A 17307-nucleotide genomic window follows, 5' to 3' on the forward strand; every position below is an offset into this window, starting at 1 on the left:
CATATCACACCAGACTGAAAAAGAAGGATGATGAGGTGGTTGGAAGAGAGGCAGCCATGGTCTGAGACCATGAGGAGGCAGGGGGCCAAGAGCCCCACTGGGGGCCAAGGTCCTCAGCCCCCACCCCCCCGCTGGGGTTGCAAAAACTCGGAAACAGTGTTAAACCGGACTGACTTCTGTGGCTAAAAAGCTGGGAGAGTTTCTCCACTGTGAGTGGGCAGCAGAAGACAGAAAAGCGGCAGCAGAGGCAGCACTGAGTGGAAAGCTATGGCTGAAAGACAAGAAAATAGCCAGCAACTAGCAACACGGCACATAACCAGGCTGAGGAATGCAGAGAGATGTCCTGCAAGGAGAGAGAGCTGGCAACAAAACAGAGAAAACTCATCAGAGACAGTTTTGGGGGTAGGACTGAATTAAATCTCCCCAAAACCCCTTTGAGACCCCTTCTGGGAGGAAGGGTGGACTTCTACTTGATGGGAGTCATAAAATGCAGCATGCAGCAGAGAGAGAGGTGCTAAGAAGCTCAGAGAAGTTCTGGGAGCTGGACCAGGATGGCTGACGGAATGCAGGGGAAGTGGCCTTGCCCCCCTGCTGCTGCTATGCTGGCAACTGAGACAGGGCAAAGGAGTTCTGGTAGGACGCTTGGGGCAAAGACTGAACTGAGAGCTGCCCTAAATGTTTCATTCAGGAAGAATGAAAATCTCCAAGGAAGTCTCCTGAAGGCTCGGGCTCAAGAGGTATTGGAATTTTCACAAAGTAAGAACAGAAAATCCTGACTGTAATACTTAAATCTACTGCCTTAAAAAAAAAAAAAGAAAGACACTAACTAATACCACAGAAACTGAAATGAAGGAACTGTGACCTGAGGAATGACAGAAGGACTTTTCTCTTTTTCTTCTTGGACTCTTGTTGAAGAAAAAGGAGAAATTTAATCTAATGTAAATATATTATTTCATTGTAGAAGTGAAAGCTGTTACCTATATATATATATGTATGTAAATAAACCTTTGTAAGTATTTTCCCCTTCCCCCAATGCTGAGTAGTTGTGTTTTGTCTGAAAATCCTCTCACACTGGGACAAATTGTGGAAATTGGATTTCTGAAGGTTTTCAAACCTCCACATACATGAATAACAATTTGGGAAGGATCCTAAGTTCATACAAAAAATATAATAAATAAATTATTATCTTTAATGACCAGCTTCTGCTGGTCATTTCAATAAACAGCAGTATTTATCTTGGAAATTGTGAAAGCCTGTATTAAAAGTTACATAAAACAGTCTACCAGACAGTTATAAATAAGCTAAATAGACATGAGCTGCTGAAATTTGGTGGAACTGTGAAAAAGTCATTCAGTTTTTAGACTTATCTTTGAACTTCATATGGAATAGCCTACATAAAAAATGAACACTAGAAAACAGAGGAACCAATAAAACTACAATGTTCCCAGTATTAATGTAAGAGAGTAAGAAGTAAAGCTCTCCCATAAAGAGAGGAATTTTGAGACTAGGAGATGAGAAGTAACTTCAGTCAGACTGTGAAACGGATGTCACTATCCTAAAGAGGACAGAATAGTAATGTGGATTGTGCCATTACACACAAAAAAAAAAGGGCACAAAAAATGTACAACAAACTACCAGGGAGGCCCAGAGCACAGCTGTAACATTCAGCACACTATACATATACATCACATACTATGAAAATGATGGATTATGAAATATTTTATTCCCTGATTTGGGAATTACTGAGGCTCTACTAGTGTTCAACCCGGCATCAGTACAGTGATAATGATATCAGCTTTGCAAATGTATCTGTTCAGATATTCCTCTTTTATTTGTTGTATTTCTGGAGAGTTGACCAAAAAAATCAAACCTATAAATACACAGTTTATTTTAAACAGAAAAACAGAGTTTGATTTCCAGAAGATCTTTTCAACTAGTTCCATATAAAGGTGATAAGCAACTATATTCTAAATAAATAAAAAACCCCAACTCATTGTCATCTCAAGATTAAGATATATTTAGTGACAACAGTACATTTAGACTCATTTTTTGGATGATATTAAAAGAGCATGTGGAAGTTTTTTCTGCTCATAATATTAATGAATCTCTTTTGATCAGATATTCAAAAAATTAAGCCTAAAAGCCACATTTTTGCAACAAGTAAAAAAGAAATTCCTCTAAGCAAAATATTTTACAAACAGACTGAAATTATCATCTTCTTAGAGGGTGAAACCTTCTGAGAGCTAGAAATTTTATGACATATAGAAATTATTTTAACTTTTCAAGCAGTTCGTTTTGCTAGAAGAGAGAGAATATGAGAGCAGATACTTTTTTAGAGGAACATTTGGGACAGAAATCATGGAACACACATGCAGAATAGACAAAAGTAAATATTATTGTGGCATCTCTTACTTAAGGGACTAATTCTCTCTTTTCACACCAGATCTGTACATAGAATACACTGCTCAGCTGCTTACTCTGATGAATACTACATTCACAAATCTGACATCATTTAGTCATCTAGCAGTCACACAAAGAGGAAAAGTTAAAAAAAAATAAATTAAACTCTGTGTCTTGGAAAAGGTTAGACAGCTCTGGTCATTCTGCAACTACATTATAGTCCACAATTCCAAGATTTCTTCTTTCAGAAAGTAAAATGTATGAGTAAGGCTGAAGAGGAGGAGAGACTGGTGGATTTACAGTTTCTAGACCTATGTTTCTGTTTCACATGGAATAGTTCCACCGTAGGACTGGAAGTGACCGGAATACTCACCCAGGACAAGGGATATGAAAGTGCTCCAAACCCATTAGTTTACAGTATGTGCCAGGGAGCTGCACCCAAGGTGTCAGCTGGGCTCTGGGACTCCATGACAGCAAAAAAAGGAAGAAAATAGCAAAGGTGGTCTTTTTGCTTCTATTTGGCCATGGTCACCCAGAGATCCCCCCCACTTTCTGCCCCCCAGTATTTCTATCCTATCGACCAAAGAAGTGCAAAAACCTTCTGTGTCTTCTACATCAGCCTACAAACTGGAAGAAGAACAGTCTGTTCAGGTGTTCATGCAAAACTCCTGGAGAGAACAAGTGCTGTTATTACCAGATCCTTTGAACAACCAGCACCACAAAAAGGGATGCAAAATATAAATTGCTCTGATAGCGAAGAGAGTTTCTCAGCAGGGTGTCCCTTTCCATCCTGTAGTCATGACTATGAAAGGCAATGAAAAGTACAAGATGAATTGGAGGCTCCAACTTTCTTTGTTCATTTCAACAGTTGAGAAATTGTCAGTTCTAGGGCAAACTTGAGCAGGGAGCTGAAATGGCAGCTTCAGCAAACCTAGGAGTATGAGCCAGCTGCCTACTTGAAACAAAACAAGCGAAGGAGAAAGGGATTTGGGGAGATTCAGGAAATCTCAAGGCAGATTAGCAACCTGTGAAACTGTGTAACCCCTCAACAAATTTACATGCTTTTCTGTCTTTTGGGCCCTATGCCTCTTTTTATCAGACATTTACATGTACAGTGACATGCTCCAAACATCAGGAATTCAAGTACATTTTGCAGTGCTGCTTTCTCTCAAAATGATTCCTCACACACAAACTACAATTCTGGTAATAATGTGTATATTTTCAAAACATTCTTCCACGTGCACCCTCTTCATATGTCAAGACTATACTAGAGAAACTGCTACATAGAGGGTTTCTTAATAGGCTGCTAACCCACAGTCTTGAGGTCACCTCTCTGTGATCAAAGATTCAGAGGCGCATATGTATCACACTGGCTTGATTTTACAAAGAAATCTGATGTTAAAGCTGTAAGATGGAATATAAGATAAAGTTGTGCAAGATATGAAAATGAAAACACAGAAAAAGTGCTGAAAGACTCATAGTTATCAACTGGAGGATTCAAAATAAGAATATAAAAATGATATAAAACACAAGGTCAGTAAATAATTGTGAAACAGAGAAAAAAAAACAAAACCAAGTTCAAGAAGGAATTTTCCTGAAGAATAATGGAGGTTGAGTCTACTCCAACTGGCTGATGCCTGCCAGTTAACAGGGCCTCATTGAGTGGCTCAGTGGGAGTGGGGAACATATTAATATCAGTAAGATGACAATCCTTGCCATCTGTTTTTAACAGAAAAAACTTGCCATGCACTAGTAAGTTACATGAATCTTGTTTGTAGAGACTTTTTGTACATGGTGAAAGATGGCCAAACAAAGGTAGAGGAAAAATTACAGATCTGCATATGAATAAGTAAACTAATAGGCAGGGGACACTGTTTCAGCAAGACACTGTTTTCCAGCTCAACAAATAAGAGGGAGAAAGTCCTACGTGGACTGTATGGTTCATGGTAGACAAATATAACCTAAACTGAGACAAGATAGAAGAGTACATTGTGGTTTGCTTATTCATTTCACAAAATTGAAGTTCCATTTATAAACAGGGCCTCTGCCTTTTTTGATCCTACAAGTCATTTCATAAGCTCTGAATAACAGATTTGCACACAGTGAGTTAATTTATAAATTTCTGCACTGAAACCGCTTTGTTACAGTTTTTGCACTGCACTTAGCAAAATAAGATGTTAATTTTTGCTATGACTTTTCATGCTTTCCTGAATTACAAACATTACTATTAATGTTGCACAGTATGTACTTACTTGCCTACTATAAAAATCAAACCTAGAAGAGTTCCAGGGAAAAATGTCTTACACAGTCTTGATATACATGTAAACATATCTATATGCAGTAACACTCTTACTCAAAATGAAGGTAATCGTCACAGATAAAAAGTTAAAAAACTTTCAGTTGTTTAAATGTACACAGAAAGTTTTTGCGTTGAAACCATTCATCTCTCTGTTGCTGGAGGTGATTTTTTTTGAGGCAGTGGGGCAGTGATGAATGATACATAATGATAACTGAAGAAACTATTGACTCAGGTGCAGGTAATTAAAGGCACACTGTTAAGACAGTCCTGGCAACAAATGTCTGTCCAAGCCTATAAGCCTGGGGCTTGTTCTGATTATAGACTGAGAAGCAATAAGCTTATGGTGAATGTATGATTTCAGACACTTCTTTGCTATCATTTACAAACCTGGTTGAGGTTTTGAGTCATCAGCCTCAACTTTTCAGTTCATGTGTGATAGAGTTCTGCTTTCTCTTTGTAGTTCTATCTTTTTTGCTCTTCTGTCAGATTTGATAACGTGCTTTTCACTTGCATACATCTATCAGAGGTTTCCAGCCATACCTGAATCTTTAGCACAAGCAGAGGGTCAGATTGGAGGACTGTCAGGCACTATGTTTTCAAAGTAGCATGTTTGGCACTCGTGTCTGGGAGCTTGCAGAGATGAGGATTGCCAGGATGGATGACCAGCTGGCACAGAGTTCCTGCTAGGTGTACCTGGGCCTGTTGTTACACATCTCCTTTGCATTCTGTTCTATGGCCAGGTTCAGTCACGTGATCCATCATGTCTTAAAATAGAAAGCAAAAAGCAAAACACATCAAACTTTAGACATATAGAATTTAGTTACCAGTTTTGAAGCAAAGCTCCCTTTACAATGATTGTGGAGTTACTTCTCTAGAAGATAATTCATTTCACATATATGATATCTAACTGATATGGTTTGAAGCTGGCTCCCTGCCAAGTCTCCAAACCTTACCACAAGAAGTCCCCCCCCCAAAAAAAAACCTCAGGGAGAAGAGGGAGAAAAGACAACTAAGAAAACCCGAAACGAGAGAGAGACATCTAAAGTGATATATATAAATATATTTACACTTATATTACAATTATATACAATTAAAATATATATACAATTTCACAAGGGAAAGAGAAGGGGCAAGGGAAAGGGAACAAAACCAAAATAAAATATATATATATCCCAGTCAGTAGCCCGAGATCTAGTAACTAAAGAGTTAGCAAAGAAATATCCCACCACTCTCCTTGGGACAACTGAGAGTCTCTCCGGAACGATCGCCGGCAACCTCCGCCTCCCAAGGTCGACAAGGCCTTACCAGGCCTCACTCCCCAACACGGCAGACTCAACAGCAGGGAACCTGCACCTCCAAGCCACAGGAAGGAAAGAGAACAAAGGCCTTCCCTCCTTTCTTCTTATAGTCTGGTTTATGTAAAAATCATAGGGAATACTGGGTAAATCTGGACCCTTCCTTGGTTACAAACTGGTCACCAAGGAAGGCCTAGACCAAACTACCACACTAACTGAGATATCTGGCTTTAGCATTATGAATTTTAACATAAAAAGTGATAATCAGAGACACTTCCAATGATGGTACCATTTTCTGGGATTCTAACAACAGAGGTTAGGTACCAGCTCTGAATCTGCAGGTACCAAAGGTCTCCTCTGCTACGTTACAGAGTAAATGAATTCTGGTAAGACCACACTGGGTGCAAACATTTTCTTCAGAGATAATTTTTTCCCTGAAATGACTGGGTAGAGACTGGTCTAATTGGCTGGCAGCTGGCCCTATATCTGTGTAAACAAGTGCAAATCCAGTTGAATATGTCAGATTGCAAAAGATTTGAAAGACTTTTTTTTATTTCTTATTGACTGAGGCATGTAAGTATTTTAAGTCCCAACACATAAATGAAGCTTTCTTCCACAGGAGCTGGGTGCCAAAAGTCATCCACTCCCAGCTCTAAGGACCTATGTTGCAGCTTTATAGTGGTAGATATCGTAATGCTTAAGGTTTTTTGGGAAACTAGTCTTAGGAACTTAGCAAGTGATGGAACCTCCAAAACCTTATTAAATCTTAAACCTGAATCATCTGCCTGTCCAAATGTGTAGTTAAAACTGCATGTATCAGGTATGATTCTTGATGAAGGAGTTCTAAAACAGTCTATCCCTGAAGAAGGTAGAGTGAATTAGTCAAATCAGTTAGCTCACGTCTCACCACGTTGCAGCAAAAGCAGCTAAGCAACTTTTCATAAGCTTATTTCATAAAAACAGAAACTTGTTCTTAGGGTTCTCCTAAGGTGTCAGGACAAATCAGGAGATGGGGCAGAGGCTGACATGACCATGACATTCTGTTCCCATTAGTCATGGGCAAGATTTCTGTTAAATTCAGTGAAGACTGAATCCTGAAAACCATTACTCACAAATATCGAAAGACACACACTTTCTGTAAATATTAATATGCTATTTGAGTTTGAAAATCCACATTTTGCAGTTTATAGTTTCAGATATACAATAATAATGAATGATTTTGACTCAATATGAACAGCCAAGGAAGCAGTTTTTCTTGTACATAATCTTAATATATTGGTCAGCAAGTTTGCCATAATGCTGGAAAGAGATAAGCTCCAGATTTCATTTTCACATAAAGGCAGCATTGTACTCTTCCAATAGCATGTTCAGGAAGTTAATCAGAAATAGTAATGTATTTCATTTGTGCCTACCCTGCTGTAAAATGAAAAGTATAATGTAAATGAAAACAGTACCGAAGGTAAGAAGGGAAATTGCACTTTACTGAATTGAGGAAAGAAAAGATCAAAGTTCACTGTTCCCCTTTTCTTTTCCTGACTGTGCAGAGAAAGACAGTAGAGCTCCAAAGCAGAGTTTTTAGTTATTCAGCATAAAGCAACAGGTCCAAAACACTAAAGAGATAGGAAAACATGGTATGGTGTAGAAAACTCAAACTTCAAACAACAAAAGACTGCTAAGACTAGGGGAAAATATTTCACTAATAAGTAGTTCACTTTTCAGCCAAGAACAATTCTTGTAACATTGAAAAATGTTAATAATTTTACCTAAATCTATATGGAAGGTGCTTTTTATTGCAAGATGAACACTGAGCAGACAATGGAACAAATGAGGGGGCCTTTTGAACAGAAGTAATGTCCTGTGACTAGTTTTGCTCCAGATTTCCTGCCTTTTTTCTTAAATTATCAGATATTTCTATTTTAGAGTATATCATACTTACAAATATTACACTTACAAATTTTATACTTTCAAATTTTGTACTTACATTTTACACTTACAAATAATTTGACAATCCTCTTGTTTAATTAAAATCCAGTAGGAAATAAGTGTGGAAATTTCCTTCTTGTCCCTACTCACAGTTTTAAGTATTTCATTCAAGTGACTCACTACACAGATTTTTAGCACTTTCATGAGACTTAATAGAGCAAATTAAAAGGTAAAATGTCTTTTTTTACATTTATAAAGTGATAAGGACTGCAGAATTAATCTATAGGAAATTCACCTATAAAATTTTAACTGGAGGTTCAGTGTTTCATGCCATGTCGTGATAAAAATACCTAATTTCTATCTTCTACCTGTAAAGTTAACCACTTGAGCATAAGAGCATTGCACTGTAAATGGAGGAAGATCTTTTTCCCACTTCACATGCCATCTGCAAATTCAGGCATTAGAGTACTTTGAAACTAATCCTTCAATTAATCTCATATTTCACAAAATTAGCATAATAATGAATCAACACTCATATACTTTATCAGTTTCCATTTCAATAATTTAGAGAATTTTAAAGAAACTAATAAATATAACACTAACTGAAACTGCACCAACACAGTTACAACATGCGTGGAAGTGGCGGCTAGCAATAGGTTTGGATTTCCTGGGTTGATGGAGAGCAGGAGAGATTGTAGTCTTTCTCCTAGTAGTGTAGAGCAATAAAATGTTCAGTAATAAACTACATGTCTTAATAATTATTTCTGCTTAAATGGGTACAGTATTCAATGAAATAAATTGTGTTTTGGTCTCATTCCAACAATTTCTTAAAACACAAGTAAAGGAGAGATTGAAGAGGTGTAAGGATGTTCACAGTGGGCTGGGATCGCATTCAATAGAAGGCAGGGAATTTACTTGTGAATGAAATGGCAAAGATAACAGGGAGAATAATTTGCAAGAATAAAATGAGGGCCATGAAAGAATATATATGTAAGAGATGGGCAATCACCAGCCACATCAAGTTTAGCAATGGCAAGTCCTGGATTCTGCACCTGGAATGGGGTAACCGTGGTTGTGCGCATAGGCTGTGTATAGATGCTGGAAAGCAACACTGTGGAAAGGGGCTGGGGGTCCTGGTCGATGGCAAGTTGGATATGAGTCAGCAGTGCCCTGGTGGCCAGGAGGACCAACCGTGTCCTGGGGGACATCAGACAAAGCATCACCAGCTGGTCGAGGGAGGGGATTGTTCTGCTTTGCTCTGCAGTGGGGCAGACTCACCTTGAATATTGTGGCAGTTTTGGGCATCTCAGTATAAAAAAAGGCATTAAGCTATTAGAGAATATCCAAAGGAGGGCCACGAGGGTGGTGAAGGGTCTGGAGGGGAAGCCTTATGAGGAGTGGCTGAGATTACTTGTCTTGTTCAGCCTGGAGAACAGGAGGCTGAGGGGAGACCTCATTGTGCTCTTCAACATCCTCACGAGGGGAAGTGGAGAGGTAGGTGCAAATCTCTTCAAGGTGGTGACCAGTGACAGAACTTGAGAAAATGGCATGAAGCTGAGTCAGGAAATCTTTTTTCCCCCAGAGGTTGATTGGGCACTGGAATAGGCTCCCCAGGGAAGTGGTCACAGCACCAAGCCTCTCTGAGTTCAAGTATTTGGGCAATGCTCTCAGGTACATGGCGTGATTCTTGGCATGTCCTGAGCAGGGCCAGGAGTTGGACTCGATGATCCTGATGTGTCCCTTCCAACTCAGCATATTCTATGATTCTGTGATTCTGTATCTACAACCATATGAAATTAAATGAACGAGGTGTCTCACACATATATCCATAAATATTACACTCATATTAAGAAATCCTTATGACTGGTACAGAACCTGACATGCCATTTTTGGATTATAAAGGGAGTTATTAAAGAACCGGAACTCATTATTATTAAAGTACAAATACAGACATCATTAGGCCTAATGGGCATCAGATCAACTTCCGTATTTATGCCTGTTTTGGCATTAGTTTGTCAGAAACTACAAACTCTAAAGAACGAAAATCTTTTTTCATTTTTGTTTTTATACGAACAATGGGATAGTTAAAATCAACATCAAATGCATTACCAATAAACCAGAAGCCTGTGGGTGATGCTTAACAACCTGGACTGATAGGTATGTCTGTGTAATTTTGTAGTTTCATGATGAAGTGATGTTCCCTGAAGCACTCCAAGTGGTAGCTTTAACTTTTTAAGTTACAAAATGCTTTAACTTCAATCTCATTTTTAAAGTTAAACCTAGCCAGAGGGATAAGGGGTAGATAGCAAAGGGTTGTGAAAATAAATGGCTGCACATAATTGTCAAAAGGCTGAGATTTTTATGAGTTGCTAACTGCTAGATCCAGTGTCCAATATGATTTTTTCAAAATTGTTTGTGAGGTTACTGTTACCTGGAGATAAAATTATTTTTCTTGTTGGACAGTAGTTTCATGCACAAAATTCTAAATAACTGTTTTGCTCTTGTTGTGATTCAACATGATGTAATTAACACCAGTGCAGTGCACAAAATGACTGGTTTGAAAAATTATAACCAGCTAAGATTTTGATGGAAAAAATAAAACTGGATTTTTGCAGGCTCTTCTGGCACTTGCAGATGCTCCAGTAATATTACTGATCTGTTTTTAATTTTAATAACAAGTAAAAATATAGGTGTGAATGAAGAGTCTTAGATTTTAGAGAAATTTTCACAAAAGGCAAGCTGGAAAATTATTTGCTTTAGGCACCTAGAAATTTGTTTCTACACCTGCAAAAATATTGACCTCATGAAAGCTACATCTCTAGCAGTAAAATTTAATAGATGGATGCTATGCAAGATATAAAACCCATTGGGAAATACATCTGGATTTTAGTAAACAATAACATATTATATTATCTTTGACATCTCTTTAAGATAGACAAAAAGAGACTATCTCAGGCTTGATATTAAGACTCTTCAGAATGACATGTATTTTCTTTTAAAAAACCACCATATATGTGGAGTGACAAGAGACAGGTAATATTCTGAAATAGTTGCATAAATTTTGGGGTTTAATTTGTAGGACAATATACTTTTCCTAAGTGATGTGAGTAGTAAATGTCTTCCTTCAGCTTTATATTAATGTTATTCAGCCACTGGGGTCTGACACTGACCTTAAATTGACTTGTTTCTGGCAAGGTAAGAAGTTCTTTTGGAATCACATACAGTTTATTTCTGCTGTCCTTTATATCACTGGTAATTTTCTACTCAACATCAGCATAAAGAGCTTTGCTACTGTTGCTATGGGAATGTCATGTTTCTCTTCATTACACTGTTCCCCCTCAACCACTGACTTACAGACATCTCTCGGCAACGCATTTGTACTTCTTTGCATACAAAGCCATGACAACATGCATACGGTTGAGAGAGAGAGGCATAAAATTCATGCTGAATATCAAAATGCCAAATCTATTCCAGTAAGGTAATCAAAAAAAAAAAAAAAGCACTGAAAAGATATATCTCAAGGCAAAAGCAACTTCATCGAGAAGTGAAGAAATAGTAATCTGAAGGTAAATCTTCTGAAGCAATGGGAAAGGGAGGACTGTCACAGAACCTTGTAATAAAGCTGATTTCTTGTCATCCTTCAGAGATCGTAATTTTTTATTTAAATTTTATTTATTAAATTTTTTGATCAAATTTTTATCCTTTTAGACTGCACAGTAAATGGAGTATCTATAGATTGGTAGTTAATCCAAACACATTTTCAACAAATTAAGTTTATATCTTATTGATGCAACATTCTGAGAACTTTACGGGTGTTATTGATTAACCTTCCAAATACACCTTGAGACACATTAGAAATTTTCCATCAAATTTATAGCTGGAAAAATCAAGCCAATAGTTAAATGGCTTACCCTAGGTCTGGCAGTAGGTTGGTGTCAGGAACAGAAGATGAGAATTACAGTTCCAGTTCTGAGATCATAATGGTCTGCAAATTATTGTCATGCAATTTTGTTTCATGTGTGCCGTTAATTGTACTATCCATAAAGGGATTTGGAGACAAGTGATAAAAATACATTTGAGTACAAAGGCTCTAGACACTTACTGACGTAAAATGCTTTATAGCAGGCAAATCAAACTTAAAACCTTCCACTTATAGTCACATTCATTTAGGTTTTGAGGATCCTCCTTCCCTATTGAGGATGCTTAGAGAGTAGCTGTTTCCATTATTTTCTCATACAGCTGTAATGTCACTGCTTTCTATGGCTGTCTCACTCCCAGAGGCCTTCCTAACCATCTCTAAATGATTTGGATGCAGTTTCTCACACATTAATATTAATACTTGACTGTGAACATCAAACCCTTTAATTGCTTTCATAGTGAATATTTGATGTGTCTGAGTAAATATTCCTTACTTAAAGCTGTAGCTCTAGTAGTAATGATAGCTACAGCAAAATTCACAAATAAATCCCTGATTTTAATATACTTAAAGAGTGCAAGATATGAATAACTAATGACTTTATAGACATAGAAAGTAGGGGGAAACATAAGAGAAAATATGACTACACATATATGAACTGGGGAATGGTTGGGTTGTAAAATGCAAGTTCTTTTTAGAGATCAGAATACCCATTATCTTTATAAATTTACCTTTTCCCTCTACATTTTTTTAGCTTGAAATCTCTCTAGCATGACTTCTGGGATGTAGCCAGAATTTTTTCTTTCTGAAGTGCAAGCCTGACTGAAACCCATTTCTTTATCATTTTCCATTAGAGTAGCTCTATTTCTTTTATGGCTTTCCAAACCTTGCACTGCAAACTACACAAGCTTGCAAAAGTCATTGCTCCTTCAGCAAATGCCTGCCTTTTAATGTCACCTCCCTCAACCTTTTTGGAAGTAAATTCATCGACAGAAACTAGGAAGCCTTTCTCTCCCTGATTTTCTAACTCTGCCATGTGCAGTGTGTGAGTCCTGGGTCATAGATGGGGAGGAAAGCACCACTTCTGGCTCATTCCCATTGGAGTTGCCTTATGCCCCACTGCTTTCCTATTTCTGAAAGTAATTAACGTGGTTTTTTTATATCCATGCAGTCTAACTGGCCTTATTTCCAATAAAGCCCAAATCCAAAGAGAGAATAAGGCATCTAAGTCACTTTGCAGACTTTTTCATCTCCAGAGTCCATCTAAGGAACATTTTAAAAATCAGTCTCCTTCAGTGCACTTAGTACAGTAATTTAGTGGTCAAAGCTCTCACACAGCCTTGGGAATATCCTATTTAAAATCTTGCCTCTGCCATCTCCTCATAACCCTAGGCATTGTGTAAACAATGTGGTCTGGAGATACTATATAACTAGCCCTTTAATCTGCTGGTCACACACGTAACTAATCACTGGCAGACTAAGAAGGAAATGGATGAATGACACAGTTCTTCATCCTGGTATTTAGAGTTCTTATATTTCAATTTTTTTAGCTAATCTAATAATGGCTGAGCTTTAAGAAATTAACAGCTGAAGCTCAGAGGTTTAGGCAGATCCGTATTTGATTTAGGTGCCTAAATCTATTCCATTTTCTTGACTTCAGATTTTACATGTTCTGCAATGATACTTCACGTTCACATTTATGCCACCATAATATACAGACTCCTTTCATCTCTAGGAAGAGATTCCTTCCAGTACTTTACTTGTCACTGCTTTAAGGTATTCCCAGCATGATTAGATTACACTCCCAACAGTCAGTAGTAAAGCTCTGACGCTAGCAGAACTAGATAGGTCACCCATGAGATGTTTTTGTCTACAAATTACTATTATTAGATCGGTGAGTTATGAGTAAAATATCCTGTACCTTGACATAATACATGTTAGTGCAACAGTATCCATCTGGATGTCCATCTTACAGCTGGATAAACAGGTTATGTGATGTGTGAGCAACTGTCTCATGGGTGGGGCACAAAGGGTTACAGTAATGGGGTCACATCAGGTTGGTGACCAGTCACCAGTGGGGTTCACCAGGGCTCCATCTTAGGCCCAGTGCTCTTCAATATTTTGTTTAATGACTTGGATGCAGGAATTGAAGGAATACTAATTAAGTTTGCCAATGATGCTAAACCGGGAGGAACTGTTGACTCTATTCTGTGGTAATAAATAGTAGTCACAAATACATGTAATTTGTGTTTTCTCCAAAGTGGGGCAAGTAGTAAGTCACATTGTCCCTTCTGAAAAATTTCTAGTCTAACAAAAGCCAAATATCTGCAGAACAGGGTGGCTGATTAGGTGAAGCCTAATGGTTGTTTTCTAATTATTATCCTTTTCCTGCAAAGTTCCAAATGCGTCTTGAGAAATCAATCAGAATAGAGAACACTCAGGAATTTCTTACTGCCTTTTAGGAACCACACCTAAAAAAAAAGTAGCAGAAGAGAGTTCTGTCTTTTTAATGAAGCTAAATCCCTTCTGGTTTTTAAAATCAGACATGTCCAGGAAAGAGGCAGCTATTAAATATAAACTGGTTCCCTTTCAGATCACATCTACTTGATGTGATTCTAACTTTGTACTTGTGTTATGGATCTTCTCTCCATATGCTTTTCTATTAACCTCTCCATATGCTTTTCTATTAACCTAGATATTCTTCCATCTCTGTAGTAAACACTCTGAATATATTCTCTGCCTGCAGGGAAGAAGAAAAAAGAAATGTTGCCTTATATATCATAGTGCTTTTATAATTTCTCTCAGATCATATTATGGAGAAATACAAAGATTGTGATGAGACCCAACTTAACCAGAGCTAAGTTAGGTTGCATTTACCTCAATTTTCTCCTAAGATTCACTATCAAAAGAAATCTGAAGTCCTTTAAAGTACACTGTCTGCCCAAGTTTTTTAGGGTAAAAAAGTTAGAATAGTGTAAGACTCCAGTCCCTGAACTGCAGGCTCACAGGCTTAGCTAGGAGTATTACTTGAATATATGTATTTAAGGTTCTTTAATACCTCAAGATAGCATTAAGAGAATAAGCCATGGACTTTTTCTCAAGACAAGAGTCTAGGGGAGGATTGAGAGGCCATCATAACCCAACTGCAATTTTAGCAATGTGAACTATTTAGCTGGAAATTTTCCATACTCTTTTGCCAAATGCTTACATTTTGGTTAATTTCACCTATTTTTGTATGCACAGTAGTATTTTTGCATTATTATGTAACAGCTCTTCCCAGTAATGCACAAGAACAGAACTAGATTGCAGATGAAGCAGAACTATGCAGAACTATGCAGAAAGGGAAACTTACTCATAGAGCCCTCTGCCATTTACTACAGAAGCTGGAAACGTATGGTACTTGGGGAAAGGAAAGTAATGTTTTTATCAGAAAGGAAAATAAGTGTTGCTTTGGGGAATTGAGTTCTGACTATGTAATGGAAAAATCACCCTACCTAAACATTTAACAGGTGATCATTAATTGCATGCTCTTCATTTCCTGTGTTTTTAATTAAAGGCTGTGATTTTTGTTTTGAATATTTTCAGCTGCAGTTGAAATTAGAGGAGCTGTGCTATATTTAAATATAGAGTGCTGTATGATGTAACATATGTTGATATAAATCAGGTTGAGATATTCAAAACTGGTATCCAAAAACAACAGATGTTTCTGTCTGTCATACCTGTGTGTCCAGATTCCCCATATATCAAATAAGAAGAACAATTCTTCATATTATGAAGCTGCTAAGAAAAAATAATAAATAAATAAGTGTTTTTGAAGCTCTTGCATATTATATTAAGGACTGCTATGGAAAACCTGTAGGGAATATTATCACTCTTGTCTTCAGTGTCATAGAGATTACATGGGACCACACCAATTTCTGTTCATTAACTGCACAAGAAATGAGACTGAGCCCTAGAGGAAGGATATGATCTAATGTACACACTAAGGTCCAAAAGTGCAAGCAACATTCACAATTACATTTCACAGCATTATATTGCATAGTCAAACTCTTTAAAGCTTTTAATGCATTTTTTATATTCAATAAATATCTATACAATCAGAAAGTACCAAACAGGATTATGGAAATTATAACATAATCAAAATAATAAAGATTCGTATATAGTATATATGAGCCAAAAAGAACCCCCATTGCTTTCAAGTATATCTCTCCCTTCTCAACATGGCAGTGTTATTTTCTCTTAAGCAATGATTTTGATACCTCTGAGGTTATTCCTGCTTGTGAGGTAAACACACCTGCACTCTGGAGATTTAACTCAAACCTGAAGAAAACTGAGATTGGGATAAACTGTAAGCAATTCTCAGCATTCTTCAGTCTGAACCCCTTGATCCCAATTTTGGATAGAATGTCCTAAGGGGAAACAAATTATCCAAGAGAAGGAATATCTGTTCTCATACACTCAGAAATATTAGTTTGACACCAGAATAAGGAAATATATGGAGGAATTCTATTCTGTACCTTATTGTTTAAAGTTACCCATAACGGAGTCCTACAAATATAGTTTCTCTTTCATGGTCTGTTTAAAATATTTACCTTTGGAAGTCGTTTGTTACTTTTCTGGTTTTCATCATGTGTGATGCAGCTTACTCTGCCACCAATATACAATTTTGGCTCAGAATGGGAAAGTCCTATCTCCTAGTCTTTGAACCCTAACTCTTTGCCTAGTTAGAGTCATAGTTCAAACACAGAGATTTCATCTCTCTCGAAATCAAACACAGTGTGTTGGCCACCACCATGACAAGACATGATCACTGAGGCAGATAATCAGCTAAAACAACTTCAACTTGTTAATGTGCTTAGTTAAAAATACAGGAACTTGTAATTTCTTCTTGAAAAGAAAGTTATCTTTGAACATCTTTTCTTCATTTACCCTATTCTTAATATTTTACTTTCACACCAATTTTTCTCTTCCTATATGAAAACATTTGAGATATCCCAATTTTGTCAATTCATTAACTTCCAGTGGCTACGATCGAGACTACTCGTAGTGGACAAATCTGCTTGTATATGAGGAAGGATGGCAAAATCTGGTTCACTGTCATTCCAAGAGTGTCAGCTGGAAGATTATAGACTTCTGAATTACCTTTGCTTAATAATGAGGAAAATTAAAGAGTCCATGCATTTCAAATTGAACTGTATTACTTTAGTATCCATTTGTTTCCATTTTGTATTCTTAATTTTAAATAAATCACCTCATTTCAAATTTTTAGTTGACCTGTATGTTACATAATGTTCCAAATCTAAGTTATTGGAAACCACAGTCAGTAATGAAATACATTATGTGAACTTAATATCCAATTAGTTTAAGTTAAACAGAAGTTGGAGACCAGAAAATATTTTATTAAGAATGTTGAGGAATTATGAATATGGTTTAGAAAGCACAGAACTAACTACTACTTTGGAGAACATAGAGAA

The sequence above is a fragment of the Corapipo altera genome, unplaced genomic scaffold (genome assembly GCF_003945725.1).
Source record: "Corapipo altera isolate COAL_440 unplaced genomic scaffold, ASM394572v1 46, whole genome shotgun sequence".
Lineage (NCBI taxonomy): Eukaryota > Metazoa > Chordata > Aves > Passeriformes > Pipridae > Corapipo > Corapipo altera.